This window comes from Vidua macroura, chromosome 6 (assembly GCF_024509145.1).
Source record: "Vidua macroura isolate BioBank_ID:100142 chromosome 6, ASM2450914v1, whole genome shotgun sequence".
In the NCBI taxonomy this organism is placed as follows: domain Eukaryota; kingdom Metazoa; phylum Chordata; class Aves; order Passeriformes; family Viduidae; genus Vidua; species Vidua macroura.
Window position 1 is genome coordinate 61,427,682 of NC_071576.1, and position 14,861 is coordinate 61,442,542.

Sequence of the window (14,861 nt, forward strand, 5' to 3'; positions counted from 1 at the left end):
CAATAACTATAACAATATCCCCCATAAATTATGACTGTGGAGACTTACCTACTTGTCCTTGCCTCAGCTAATTATATTTCACCCCCATGCACTTTTTTCATGCTGTCACTTCAAATGTACATTTTTTTTGGTTCTCCAGCTCTGCGGTAGCTCTGGTGCCCTCCCTGACAGCAGGGTGGGTTCCAGTTACAGGGGGGAGACTTGCTGCACTGAATGAACTGAAATGAAAGATATTTTAGTCTCTCGACTTTCAGTCATCCAGTAAAGGTATGGAAAGAGCTCGTATTTTTCATGGAGGAGTATTTCTGACACAAATTCGAATGCCCAAAATTGGGCACATCTGGGGACAGATTCAGTGCAGAGGCAGTCTAGACAGGACTTCACCACCTTTTTTTTTATTTTTTTTTTTTTTAGGGCTGGGCCTCTGGTGTGAAGCCCAGCATGAGGACCAGGCTCTCTGGATTATGTGTAGGGAGGAATGGGTTGCCCAGAAGGGTGATCCCAAACATCTTGCCCCTCTTGAGGCATTAAACATCTAGGAAGGGTGGGATTGTGCTTCAGTCTCTGCCCCTTGCTCTCCAGAGCTGCGCTTCCCACAGGCATTGGCTTATGCCAATGGTTTGCTAGTTTTGTGTTAAAAACCCTGAACATGAGTGCACTGGCCCCAGGAGGGACTGACACGTCCTCAAGACCCTCCCCAGCCCAAAAAGATCCAAAAAAAAAAAAAGATTTTTGTTGTTGTTGTTGTTGTTGTTGTTGAAACACTTCCCTGCTTGATAAACAATGAGGTATTTCAGACAGATTTAAACACCCAATTTCCAAAAAATTCCCAAGTTATTCTGGTGACACTGTTACTGTATTAGCCTTTCTGTTCTCTCTCTGGCTTCTTATACTGTCAGATGCTATCAGAGTACCTGAGCTTCTCACGCATAAAATCAATAGCAAAAGTAAAATCTCTACAGGGGTTCATACTCTCTGGCAATGCTCCCTTCTCACTGGTTAAAAAAATAAAAAAAAATCATCTTGAGTCAGGGCTTTTCTCTGGATTTTGAGGAGGGAAGAGGAAAATGTTGAACAATATTTGTGGTGTTTGTGTCTTGTGAGCTGCACCCACCAGAAAAGGGCCCTTAGAGGTGCCAGGGGCACCTCCTGAAGGCTGCCTGGTGAGGTGGGCATCCCTGTGCCCCCCAGCCCCACTGCCTGAGGTGACAGGGGCTGGGCACAGGCTCTGCCCCAGCACAGGTGGGTGCAGCCAGGGTGGGTGGCCTTTGCACCAAGGGTCCCTGGCATTCCCCAAAGGGATCAGCATAACCTCCTGTTACCTCTCTGACCTCCACAGCTTCCCTGGAAAGTTGCTTTTCTGTTAAACTCAGCACTTCTGTTGGTTTCTGAAGCCCTCTCTCCCATCTGTCTGTGGAAAGCACTTCACAGGTTGATTTGCCTGCTCCACACCTTTTTGCCACGTTTCTCTCCCTCAGGAGTCCTTTTTTTCAGCATAACTAGATGCTCTTTAGTTTCTCCTCATATGGAAGCTCTTCCATAGCTTGGAACATTCTCTTGCCTAAAAATTATCCCTCTGCCCTTTTTTACAGCGAGAGATCAGGAGGGCAAAGAATTATCTCAGGTGTGGGGGCACCAAGGGTTTAGCAATGGCATAATGATGTCTGCTGTTTCTGCTGATTGCAACTTTCTGTGCACAGGGACACTGATGAAACCCCTCTTGATAATGCCACCAATGTCACTGCAGAGTTTTCTTTTGTGTTGTCATTTGTGTTGCATTTCAGAAAGGAAGAAGTATTTCTAGTAACACATGAAGCATAAAAGCAGGTGCTGCATCTTTCAGTTTCACAATTTAACCCAAATGGCTTTCTGTGTCATTAGCTTCATGCAGCCCTGCTGAAAAGACCTATAAACTACAATCTAGGCCAGTTTTTTTTTTTCCACATTAGATTTCCAGGAGCAGCATATGTGCTTGTCATGTAGCTGGGGCTGGTCCAAGGCATGCAGAAGTGCCTTGGATGGGATCTGGCCTGAGTTCTCCCCCAGAGCTGCACTCAGGAGAGCTGCCCGAGGGCTCCCAGGTGTTTTCAGCAAATCAAACATTGGTGGGCAGACCCCCATGCTCAGTGGGTCCAGGCTTAAGGGAATTTGATGCCAATTTAGTTCCCACCTCCCCCCCATGGTGGATTTTCCTCTGAGAGGCTCATGCTCACATTGTGAACTCAGCCCTCCTTCGTGCCACCCTCCCTGTGCCAGCCCACGTAAAATAAAACTCTAGATGCATTTTCCAGCAGTGACACTGATAAGGGTTAACCCAAATGTGGAGAATCCAACTAAAATTAACTGATCCTTCAAAAACTGCAGGTTATCCACCCCTGGAAAACAAGTGTCACCGTGGATTTCCCTCAGCTGTGCTGGGTTTCATCAGCCTCCTTGGCTAGGGAAGCAGCTACTGGTTCTTTTATTGCCAGTCCTGGAGCAAGCATGTTTCAGCCAGATTAGAAGGTCTGAGGCATCAGTTTGTCCTGCTGATTGGCAGCTCCTGCTCCTGCAGCGAGTGCAGGATATTTCTCAGGATGCTTTGCAAGCAGTCCCCTCTGAGTGCTCAGCAGAGCAGAGCACAGTTACCCTTGCTCAGCTGTGTCACTGCTGCTGTGAGCCTGAGAAGCTGTTCTCACTACAGACCACAAAATCCATGTGCTCTGCCAGCCCACAGCCCATCTCCCAGTTTATCCCGTGCTGCAGGAGCAGGGGCCTGGTCTGTGTTGTGTTCCAGAAAAGGTGTGAGCAAGACTGAAGCTTTATGAGCTGCTCTTTGTCTCTGCCAAGGCCATGGTGGAGCACACGTGGTGAGTCAATTCAGTGATTTTTTTTCCTTGCTTTTCCACTAGCTTCCACCAGAAATGTGGAGCCTGTTGTGATGCTGCAAGGTTTGAACTTGGGATCATTTACAATAGCCATGCTCATTGACTATTATTCTGTTGAAGCAATGTAAAAAGACAAGGTTTAATTTGTGAAATGGGCCATCTGTTCCCATACAAACTGCATAATAGAATGCACAACTATTTCAATTAATACAGTAAACCATCTTTAAGCAATACAGATGATTTTGTAGAAATTTTTGACTGCAGAAGATACCATCATCCTTTGCTCTAATTGCTCTTGATTTTACCTTCCTATCTTTTCATTTAAAGAGAAGGAATGACAACTTGTCTCACTGGGAGAGAAGTTTGCTCATAGATGGATCAGGAATAATTAGACCGAATGGTACTGCAAACTCCAGCAGACAAGATCTCTCCATTACAGAGAGTAATGTTGTCATTTCTTTGACCATCCTCCCATCAATCCATCCATCAACAAATTAAAGCTGGCTAAAGAGCCACTTATCTTGAGTGCTTTTTATCCTGATTGCTGTCAATCTAGGTAAATAAACATTTTCCCTAGGCAGAGTTTACATATTTAACCACGTTTCAGGAGACAGTCCCCCTTGCTACACACACATCCAGCAAACCTCACACGTTTATTGCTGGGTTTCCTGACTCACCTCACCCACATATTGCAACTCCATTGGATCAGCCCTGCTCCCTCTGCCTCCCTTTGGCTTGTCTTTGAAGATGGAGTGACTGGGATAAAGTTGCAATAGAACTTGCAGGCTGAGAAATGTCTAGGAATTAATTTTATTCTCTTTTGCATCCTTGGAAAAGCCTGGTGTCCCATGCCAGGATGCAGAGCAATAACGAAACCAGGGTATGAAAGAAAAATTAAAGAGCAGAGCTTGATCAGGCAGGTTGCTTTGAGGAATGTGACAATACCACTGCATCTGTCTTCCTTCATTTAAACCATGACACCACAGACTACTTTAGGGCTTCATGAGGCACATAAACATGATATAAGCAACATTTTATTTGCTGTCTAATAAATATGTATGTGCCAGCGAATGCACTGTTGAAGATATAACTTTCTTCCTGTTATTTATTTTTCACTTAATTGATAGACAGCGTGGCTCACACTCTGCCTGCTGCCTATCAGGCAGAGGCAAGGCAGCAGTGCTCAGCTGGTGGTGGTGTGGTGGCAGTGTGCTTCTTGGATAATGCTGCAGTGATACTGATGCCCTGAAAGGCATCAATATCAGTGGGAAGCAGTGGCTTAAGAAAGATAAGGATGGCTCTTCTGACAAGTTAGAGTCACAAGCAATCACTGATCACCACCACTCCAAACACATCCCCACTCTTTTGCCCCCAGTGTAGCTGGCACTGAACACCTCACAGGCTTTTCTCTCTGCTGCAGCTACAGCAGAAGCAGGGGAAGGTCTGGCTGTCCCCACACGGCGCGTTCCAAGCACAGAAACCTCTCCTGAGACTGCAGCTCTGCAGCAGCCACGCCAGAACCCCGGCTCAGCCCTGCTCCTGGATTGCTCCCCGTGCCCCACGTGTGCTCCCTCACTCCTTGCAGGAGAGGCTGGCCAGTTTGCCAGGGCACAGGGATGGCACAGCTGTGCTCTGGAAGCCACCACGGCCGGTGCTTTGGGAGGAGAGCTCAGTGAGAACACCTTCCCCATGGACTGCAGCACAGCAGACGTGGTGAGTGAGTGGCATGAGCTTTCCTTACACCCGTCTGCCTGCCCACTGCCTGCTCTCAGGAGCTCCGGGAATGAGTTTGTTGGAGCAAGGTGAAAAAAGATGCCATTTTTTCACCCTTTTAATAGACACTGAGCAACAGGTGCCATCCTTTCCTCTGCCAAAACAACTCTGTCTAGACATATAGGGGCAACCAGATGATGGATTTTTATTCCTCACAGATTATTATAATTATTTTATAATAATTATATTCCTAATAATTTAATCAAACTCTACCTAAGGTTTCCTTCCTCAAACACAACCATAAACCCAGTTCCTGCTGAGTCCAGCAGTTGAACCTCAGGGTTCCCTCCCACCCCAGGATCATCCATGCCTGCCCTGCCCTGCCTGTGACAGGTCCTTGCAGCACATCCCAAGAGGCTGTGCACCTCTAAAATGGCATTTTTACCATAAATATGTCCACATATTAATGGCACAGGACAGACAAGCAGAAGCAAAGCAGTTGTTTACAGATTTGGGAGTGGGTGGGCGTGCACAGAGCTGAAGGAGTTTGGTTTCCCCCTCTCAGTGACAAATGTTCCCAGCCATCCTGGGGATGCTCTCTGGCATCTGCTGCCCTCATCCTGGAGCAGAGCCGGTGCCTCAGTTTGCCCAGAGGAGAGCAGTTCCCATCCTGAGGATCTTGGCAATTCACTGGAGGTGCCTCGTGGCATTCCCTGCGTTTCACTCATGGGCAGGTGCTCACACTCAATCTCTGCACTGATGTTCTGGTCAAGCTCCTCCAATTCCAGCGTGGATGGCTCCTAGATGTCCCCAAAGATGGCTAATCCAATCAGGCAGGAGTGGCCTCCACCTTTTAGCACTTGATTTCCTCATCTTAACTCTGCATAACCACTTCTTTGCATTTATTTATATTCAAGTTTAAGTGCCTGTGCAAATTATAGCACAGACAGCCAGAACAGAAATGAGGCATTTAAATGGTAAATAAACACTGCCTGTGCATGGTGGTGCTTTTATAAATAATATCCCCTTTTAAGCTTTATTCTCTTCCATCAGGAGGAACATCACTTTTCAGAACATCTGAACCCGCAAACATCACACATCAATCTCTTTATATTCTTATTTAAAGAGCATATCAAACTATTTCTGCAAGCAAAAGGACTAAATTATCCATGAATTCCAGATAACCATCCTTAACCCAGAAAATGTCAACAGTTTTCTGTAATAATAGTCCCAAACATGGCAGCTGTGGTGGTTGGGATGCTCCCCTTTAGGAGTGGGAATGCCATCCATTTCTGGGACAGGCTCACCACTGAACAGGTTCTGATTTATTAGAACAATATATTCTGTTTATCAATTTGGTCCAATATATTCTGTTTATAATTTTTGTTCTGTTTATAAATTTATATAATTTTGGTCCTGCATAGCTTTTGCTGTAGCCCACTAAAATGCAAAGAAATAGACAACCTCACAGCTTGCTTTATTCTTTAACTCCTGGCCATCTTTGAATGACCTCTGCATTGAAAGCCACCTTCCTGATGGTTTTTACTGCAATGTTCACAATGCAAACCTAAAAGCATCTCCTAAAATCTACTTGTAAGGCTTGTAATAATTGCTGCCCAAAACTGCCTAACAAGCAGACATCCAGACTTGTACAGAACATTTCAGTGAGGATGCAGGTGATTTCATGCCCACAGTCTTGAGCTGGGTGCTGTTCCAAAGAACAAATGCCCACGGTTAAATTCTGAATGACAGGAAGCACTGCCCGTAGGCAAATGTGTTCCTGAGCCCCAGATTTTGGGAATGGTAATAACACCACACAAGCTACAGCGCTGCATTTGCTCTGAGCTCCCCGCAGGTAGCAGGGGAAGGGGTGTATTTGTGGTATATGTGTGAGTGGGAATCTTAAAAAATAGTCACAATTTCCTGCTAAGCATTTGCTGTTTCCTTAGCTCCCAAAATGCACAGCCTGATGAGGAGCAGCTCAGCTTTGATTTCCTGCCCACCCCATACTCCACGTTTAGTAAAAAAATACGTGAGGTAACTTGATGATGATGCAGGTGTTGAAATAGTGTGAAATAAGCAGTCAGGAATGGATTTGTCCAAATTGCTCCCAAAGTTGAAAAGACCCCGGGGAGCTGCTTTGCTTTCCTGTGCTGAGGGCAGTGATGGTGAGTGTGTCTGTGTTGTGGCAGAGCAGTTCCCAGCTCCAGGGCAGACCCAGTGTCCTATGGTGACGGTATGGTGTTTGTATCCCAAATCCTCTGTTCTGTTTATGCCTGATATTATGTTCTGTGCCTTCAGGACTGACTCTGAAAGTGAAGGATTGTTTTGTGTTGTTATCAGCCGGCTCACCTGCCCCCATGGTCTGTGTCTAGGAGAGGCTTGGCTGGCTTGGGCTTGCTCACTTGCTGGCTTGCTTTTGCTTTTGCTTTTGCTTATTAGTGAGTTTAGCTAGGCAGTCCAATTTTTACCCTGGACTGTTTCTTTTTTCCCTTCCCTTTCCTTTTCCTGAATATCATCTGAACCTGCTCTGGACCTGGACCTGGGAAACATCAAGAAACACCGAGAGTCTGCATTCTGTGACCTGCAGCAGCCATCCCCAGCGCCGGAGACTGATAGCTGGGCGACCACTCCCAGGAGAGACTTTCTGAATTTGTCATCTCTTCAGAACGGTGAAAGGGTTTTGTCATCTGGTGTTGATTTTTTTTGTATTGGAGAGTGTTTTTGGCTTGTTAAATAAGCAGGGTTTTTTTCCATTTCTCTCTGAGGAAATCCTTCCCGAACCAGGTGGTGGAGGGGCCATGGGGGGTTTGTTTTCTGGGGGCTCGTTCCGGAGGTCTTCTCCCAAATTTTGCCCTAAACTAGGACACCCAGCCACCCATGGCATGTCCCACACTGCTGCCCACTCTTCTGGGCAGCCCAGGCACAGGTGGGAGCGAGTGTAGGGACAAACACCCGCTGGCCCTGCTGAGGGATGTGCCCAAGCAGTGCCCAGGTGTGTTTGCAGTGCCATGTAGGAGTTGATAAATTGTAGGGCTGTTCCTCAGTCTGTCCTGTGGCTGCAGAGCAGGTGTCACTGGCCAAAACTGTCACCCTGCCAAGCACTGCTTCTCTCTGCAGTCTTAACAAACATGATGAAAATGCCAATCACGAGCTCATTTCAGCATGACTGTGTTTGGTCCTTTTTCTGTCCCATAATCAGAATACGGTGGTGGAATTTATTGTATTTAGCATCGTGCTGTAAGATGCAGAACTGAGAAAAAATGAAATACTGGGAGGAAAAGGCTGAGACAAAACACATGAGTGTGATACAGGCTCCTCCTCATGTGGTCTCTCAGAGTGGATAATAATATAAACATTCATCCATTAGAAAAAAAAACCTACCCTTTACTGCCCCCCATTAAATACATTGGCAGTCCTATTAAAACACAAGTCAGATTTGTGTTTAATGATCTTGAAAGGAAAGTAATTGCTCGAGTATTACCATTCAAATGTTCTTACAGCAGCATATAATATTTACAGTCTAAAAGTGCCACTTCTGAGTGCTGTGTGGCACTGGAGATTGCCCAGCCTCTTCAGAGAGAGAGCCTGCGTGCCCGAGAACCAGGGAGCAAAGCTCTGAGCACCAGGGAGCCTGCGAGGAGCAGCCAAGCTACGGGCTGCATTGTTTCTCAATTTTAACAACCTCTTGAAAGGGAAAAAAAAAAACTTACAAAGGCCCTGCAGCCTCTGAAGGCAGGGCTTGAGCACCACTGATGCTTGCTCAGGTGAGGAGTTCTGCTGTTACTCAGAGGAGCTGAGCTCCACTACCGTGTGCCAGCAGCAGGACAAACTCGTGCTGAGATCTGGCATAGTCTGCTCTACGGTTTTGACCCCGATGATGTCTTAGTCCACATCATAGATTATACTGTGTTCAACTCTTGACATGTTTTTGTGGGAATTTCCTCAAACAGAAGCTCCTTGTTACGAAGGAAGAGGGAAATGTGAATGTAAAGGGGAAGCAAAAATATTTTTAAAGTTTTTATTTTCTTTTTTATTTTTAATTTTATTATTTTTATTTTGATTTAATATTTCTATTTTATTTATTTTTTATTTTATTTTATTCTTATGTTTTATTTTATTTTATTCTATTATTTTATTTTATTATTTTTATTTTATTTCCTTATTATGCTTTATTTTATTTTATTTATTTTATTTTATTATTTTATTTTATTTCATTTTATTTTATTTTATTTTATTATTTTTATTTTATTTTATTTTATTTTATTTTATTTTATTTTATTTTATTTTATTTTTCTCTATCAAGAGTAAACCAGGATAATATTTCCTAAAGCACACAGCAAGAGCACCACAAAGAATATCAAAACTTTCCCAGTGGGAAAAAAAAAAAAAAAGTGATGTCCAAGCCCTTCTTTCCTTCTCCCACCTCTCTTGCCTTTCAAGTCTTGGTCCCTCAGGCTTCAGGAGGGATGGTGAAGGACTGGGCTCAGTGTTTGTGTCTCACCACAGCAGGTCCTGGAGGGAAAAACGGCTTTGCAAAGTCTGCCCCTTGCTCCGTGCCTGTAGCAGACCAGCTGAGGAGGCCACCGAGACCCCACCTATGAGCAAGATTAATTAAAAAACCCTGACGAGCACCAAACGTCTGGAGCATTGCCTTCTGTTGGCCACGCTGGCTCTGAGAGCGACATCCCTGCCCCAGGTGCCACTGCCAGCTGCCATCCCCGGCAGGGAGGACAGCAGGATGTGGTGGCAAGGGAGGAGGAGGAGGAGGAGGAGAGGCACTCAGGCACCCCCACCTACCAATCAAACTGGTGCCATGGGCCAGATATTGATGGTGGAATTTGGGGAGGGTGTCCAGAATCACTTCGTTGGTGTAATGGCTGATGGTTCTGTTCAGCTTATCCCCAGCTGAAAAACTGCTTCCTCTCTCAGGAGGGGCTATTCCCTGCAGAGCGTGGGCTTGGAGAGAGCCCTTTCTCCACCTCAGGCACTCACAAAGGGAGGGTTGAAACAGCCCAGACATGGTGATTCCCTTTTACACTGAGGCTTTTTTAGATTCCCTCAGCACAGCAAAGGCCTGCAAGGAGGCACAAAGGTGGTTCGTGTTCCTCTGAGTCCCTGCGTGATGCCAGGGGCCTGAGGAGAAGTGGGAATGAAACTTGAAATCTCTGCTAGCGTTGTGGAATTCCTGTACACTCTTTATGAGCAAACATGGGGGGAGAGGAAGGCAGAGAAGCAGGAAAAGGGAAAATATTTGCAGTTTATGCAAACTCCAGTAGCAAAGAAGAGTGGATACACCTCTCTTTGAAGGCGTGGCCACCACTGCAGGTATGTGTGTGAATCCAGACTTCATGGGTGCCCATGAATATCCAGAATATCCAGCTGTGTGCCAGGCAGGAGCAGCTTGGCAAGCCATTTTACTGCCCTGAGAACTGAAGCCAGCCCCACATCCCTCTGCAGATTAGCACATCTTTGGATCAGGATGCTCAAGGAGTCCAAAACACTAACAGTGTTTTCTCTGGATCCTCCTGAGCCTTTCACCAGTGAACTGAAAAATATGACTGTGCTGAGTGATCTGGGATTTAGCTGAGCTCCTCATTATAGGTTTCTGATTCCCTCATTAGTGAGCTTTAAATTTCAAGCTGGAACAGATCAGGTACTATCAACAAACCCAGAAAAAAATGCACTGCTGCCGTTTTAACGTGACTTGCCTCAGCTTCAGGCCAACTAAAGAGCTCATCTGGAGGGCACAACACGTTGCTCTGGAGAAGCTGAACAAAGCTCTTGAGCTTTTATTGCAGCTGGGACTGGGTGCTATTCAGGGCTGGTGACCAACTGGTGGTGCTAATGCTTCATTGGATGGGAGGTGAAGAAGGGCTCATCACCTCTCACTAAATATGTACATTCATTATACAAACCCCTCTGCAAATTACAGAGCAGCTCTCACCAGCCTTGCAATTAAAGGATCCAGCTTGAGTCCCAAGGGACAGCTGTAGAAAATGTGTATTCCCAAATTTCATATGGCAGCACTTGGATCATGAGATCTTCAAGGAGCAGCCTCTTGTTTGGGTCACCCAGCATTCTTCAGTCCCTATAATACATTTTTGTGGGGGTTTTGTGTCTCTAAAATGCTTATTGCCTGGGAGGGAGACTCGAAACTGACTTGTTTGCACAGAACTATGGAACAGCAAAGCATCAAGTAAGACAAGGCTGGCTTTGAGGGAGAGTTGGCCACAGTGAGAGCCAACAAGCCTGGCTGATAGGGCACAGTCCCAGCCTTGGTGGGTGTAGAAGGCTCTGGAGCCAAGTGTCACTCTGTGTTGCAGGCAGCACAGTCATTGACTGCAACAGAAATAGACTCCAAGAGCTGCAGGAGTGTGAAAATAAGAAAAATTAGAAAGAGAATCCTGTTACTTTCATTTCTTCAAGGAAGTGATACTCCTTCTGAGAAAGGCAAGGTGCCATTATTCATGTTTGGTGGAGGCTGTTTAGGCTCCGAGAGGTTTGTGTTTGGTGGCATTTTACAGCTCTGTCCCCTGTGTTGTGCTGAGAGTCACCTGTTACAAGCAGGTCAGTGACAAGCTGCACGAAGGTTTGTCCTGAAAGGAGAAGGGAGGAACTGAGTCATTTTCTTTTGCAGGCTGTGAGAGGAAAACCCCTTTTCACACCAGCTCTGACCTGCGAGGACACTTTCTTGGACTGAACACCAGCTCCTCAGAGTAGCAGTGAGAGTGGAAGGGGGGAACATGACAGACAACTCGTGCTGCACCAGGTGATTACAGCCCTCTCTTCCCACTGTGTTCATCCACTGAAATACTTCACCCCCTGAAATCATCATCTTCTGATAGCTCCTGAGCCCTGGGAGGAGTGAGGTGCCCCTGGGAATGCCAGGAGGGGCAGGCAAAGGGATGCCCCCCCTGCAGACTCCCACCCCCATAAATGTAAATATGTAAATGTACATCTTTATTATTTGGTGTGGAGGATACTCACACCTGGCATTGCTAGTGAAATAGCTGGAGATTCCTGTGACTGGAAAGGAGCTGGCCTTTTTTTCACATTTTCTCCAGGGATCACAGTTTTAGTACTATGAAACAACCTATTGGGAAACAGACCTATACTTTGGCCACTAATGCCAAATTATCTCCCTGATGAGCAGTGTCTTATCTTTTGGTAGTGCTTAAATTGATGACCATTTTTTGGAGATCAGGGGAGTACCAGGGCACTCTGTGAAGCCTTATCTCATAAAATACAGATACATGAATTCTTCCTCTCCTCTTGAGTGCAGTGTCTGTGCAGGTTCCTCTAAGGCCAAGCTCGGGCAGGTCTCCTCCTCCCCAAAGGAAGAGGCAGTGCAGTGCCCAGGGGATGCTGTCCCACCAGCAAAGGCAGCCAAAGCAAAGAGGGCCCTGAACTTTACCTGTTGAGGCTCTCTGGGTATCAAATTAAGCTGGCAGTGGCAATTGTGAGCCTTCTAAAGGGGGCCTGGTGACATCCAATAGTCATCAGTCCCAGTTACCCCTTTTTTTTTCCCCCCATCCATTCAAAAAAAAAAACCAGTTTTTCTACTCCAAATCCTTTCCTAGGTGGTTTTCTAAATGTCTTCTTTATGGATAGTGCCCCTGCTTCTCTCCTCTCCCTATGCATCCTTCTTTCTGAAGGAGCAGCCCTGACAGTGGCTCTCCACTCGGGATTATCACCCAGCAATGTTTGCTTCCTTTCTGGCTCATCCTGCTTGTTTCCCGTACCCTGGCATATTAATATTCCAGCTCTGATTGTCATTTATCTTTTGTTGGAGAACATTTCCTTTCTGTCTCATTCAGGGAAAAAAAAAAAAAAAAAAAAAAAAAAAAGGTAAACCGGTGCCAGATTTGTAAAAAATGAAGGCTTCTTCTCTATTTTTGTTCCAGGCACTTAAAATCTCGGCTGCTTTGGATTGCAGAATGTGCAACCCCAAGAGGCACAGGCACATTGGGTGTTCAGGTCAGATAATTGCATGCACAAGTGTCCAGTTACATGTACGTCTGGTGATGTGCATTCCTAAATGCTTCCGTGCTGGATGCCATCACATCAGAGCAGGGCTGTGGCTCAGGAATGCTGTGGTGGGAATGCTGGGGACTCAGGGCACAGAGGACAGGGTGTGCTGGTGAATGTGGCTGCGTTTCTGCATGCAGTCCTCATCTTCTGACATTTGAAAATGTGTTCCTTAATCTCTGTGGTGCGGGATTTGCTGTCAAGAAACATTGTCTGGGATGAGCTGTTGGGATTCAGATGATCAACTAAACATTAATTATTCTTCCAACTAAACCCTCAACAGCTAGGCTAGATGATACAAATGTAAAAAAAGAAATGAGGGTGAATCATGTTCGGTACTTGAAATCTAGAATGCACCGTGCTGTAGGAACAAAATCAAATATTGTATGCATATGAGTGGAGAGGCACAGCAGAGCCAGACCCTCAGCTGGGGCTGGAACATGCAGAGTTGATGCATTAAAAGATGCTTTCCCCACTTTAAGGTCTTGAGCAGTTCTGTTTATTTCTGAGCACTTCCAGCCAATGACAAGGAATGTCAGGTTGCACTGAGGAAAGCTGAAGCCAAGAGAAGAAATAAGATCTGTTCATCTTTTGTGATAGATTTTTTTTTTTTTTTTTTTTTTTTTTTTTTTTTTTAGTCATGCTTATGCAAGAAGCTGCTCAGACAGAAGTAGTGTAGGCCCTTGGAGGAGCTGCAACAGGTGCCTCCCCTTGCACCAGGCAAAGCATCAGAGCTTTTGGAAAGAACAGCCTTTGTGTTGTGGTGACCAGGCAAGAGGCCTCTGGATCACATACCCTGTAGCACCTCAGGCTGACTTCAGTACAGCTTTATATTTGTAGCCCTCTGTTCCACATATAGTTAAAATGCTTAATATCATCATGGTGTTGTCCTTGTATTCAGCTAGGCTAGAGATGAAGTATTTACATTTCAGCACACACAACTAAATGCCTTTAGACCCGAGTAAGGGGTTTAAAACCTTAGAATAGAGCCATAAAGAGCTAATGAGAAGAATAAAAATCGGGTAGATAAAAAATGATGTAAGGTAGAGTCTTAATTTTTTATTATTAAATTCACAGCACATTAAATATTAAGTGTCCATAAACTTTGTTTTGTGCAGTGATAAATTAATAATATCTACATAGACATGTTCTTTTACAACAGGGAAGCTAAGAAACATAGTACCAGAGGACCTTGTGTTGACAACCAAAGCTATTAGAATAGACTCCTTAATCTTCAATCATAAAAAGTAGATAATGTTATTTCTTATTACTATTAAATGCAAAGTGCCTTACTAGGAAACATATATGCCATTACTAAAAATAACTACCAGGGAATGTTTTGAGCAAGGGAGAAAAAGATGTTAGCAAATTATACCTTGAGATAAATTCAGTGAAATGTTCCCTGCTAATCTCTGCCATATAAAAAATGTTTTTCAACTTATTCTCCTGCTAGCTCATAACAGGTTGCATAAGGTTTATGTCTGAGCAGCAAAACAGTCAAGGTTTAACCTGGCATGTTGCACTTTAGGTAATAGTCCCCAAATGTCCCCAGCCTGCAGGCTGATGGAATACTTTCTGCACTGCTGAAAAACCTCTGCTGACCTCCTCTTGGGGAGAGGATGGTGAATTTTGTGTCTTCCACCTCATCTGCAAGCAGTGAACAACGCTTCCTTGATTAAAGCCAGGGGACTTCTGCAACTTTTGTCTGGGATTTAACAGCGTTATTCATTCAGATGTTTCCTGTGCTTCATAAATATGTGAGGAGGAGGTGTCATCCAGGCCAGTCCCCTCACAGCCAAACTCCTTGACTGCAGACCAGGCCGTGGAGTATTTCCAAATTAAATGTAGCCTAAATGAATGAATTAGGGGTTTGTAATATATTTACACATGGCCTAGACAGCAAGCCCCTCCACTGGTTTCTGCTGTAGCTCCCAGTCCATGGAAGTAGATGGGCTTTGAAGACCCTTCAGCAGGTAAAGAGCAGTTTGAGGCACCTAAAGGTAGGTAAACAGTAAAGGTAGGACAAAACATTGATTTGCATTACCACACACAAATTTTTGAGTCCTGATACTCTGATTTTTTTTTTTCTTTTTTCCAAACTAGAAGTGAAAAGAGACTAGTTTGAGGTTACCATCAACTCTTTTGAATGGATTAACCTAAACCTGTTACCTTTGGACACATATTTGCCCTCCAAACCCTCTGCCTTTGGTTCCCCTGCATGTTCTGCTGCCAGCTCCTGTGCCCAGCAGC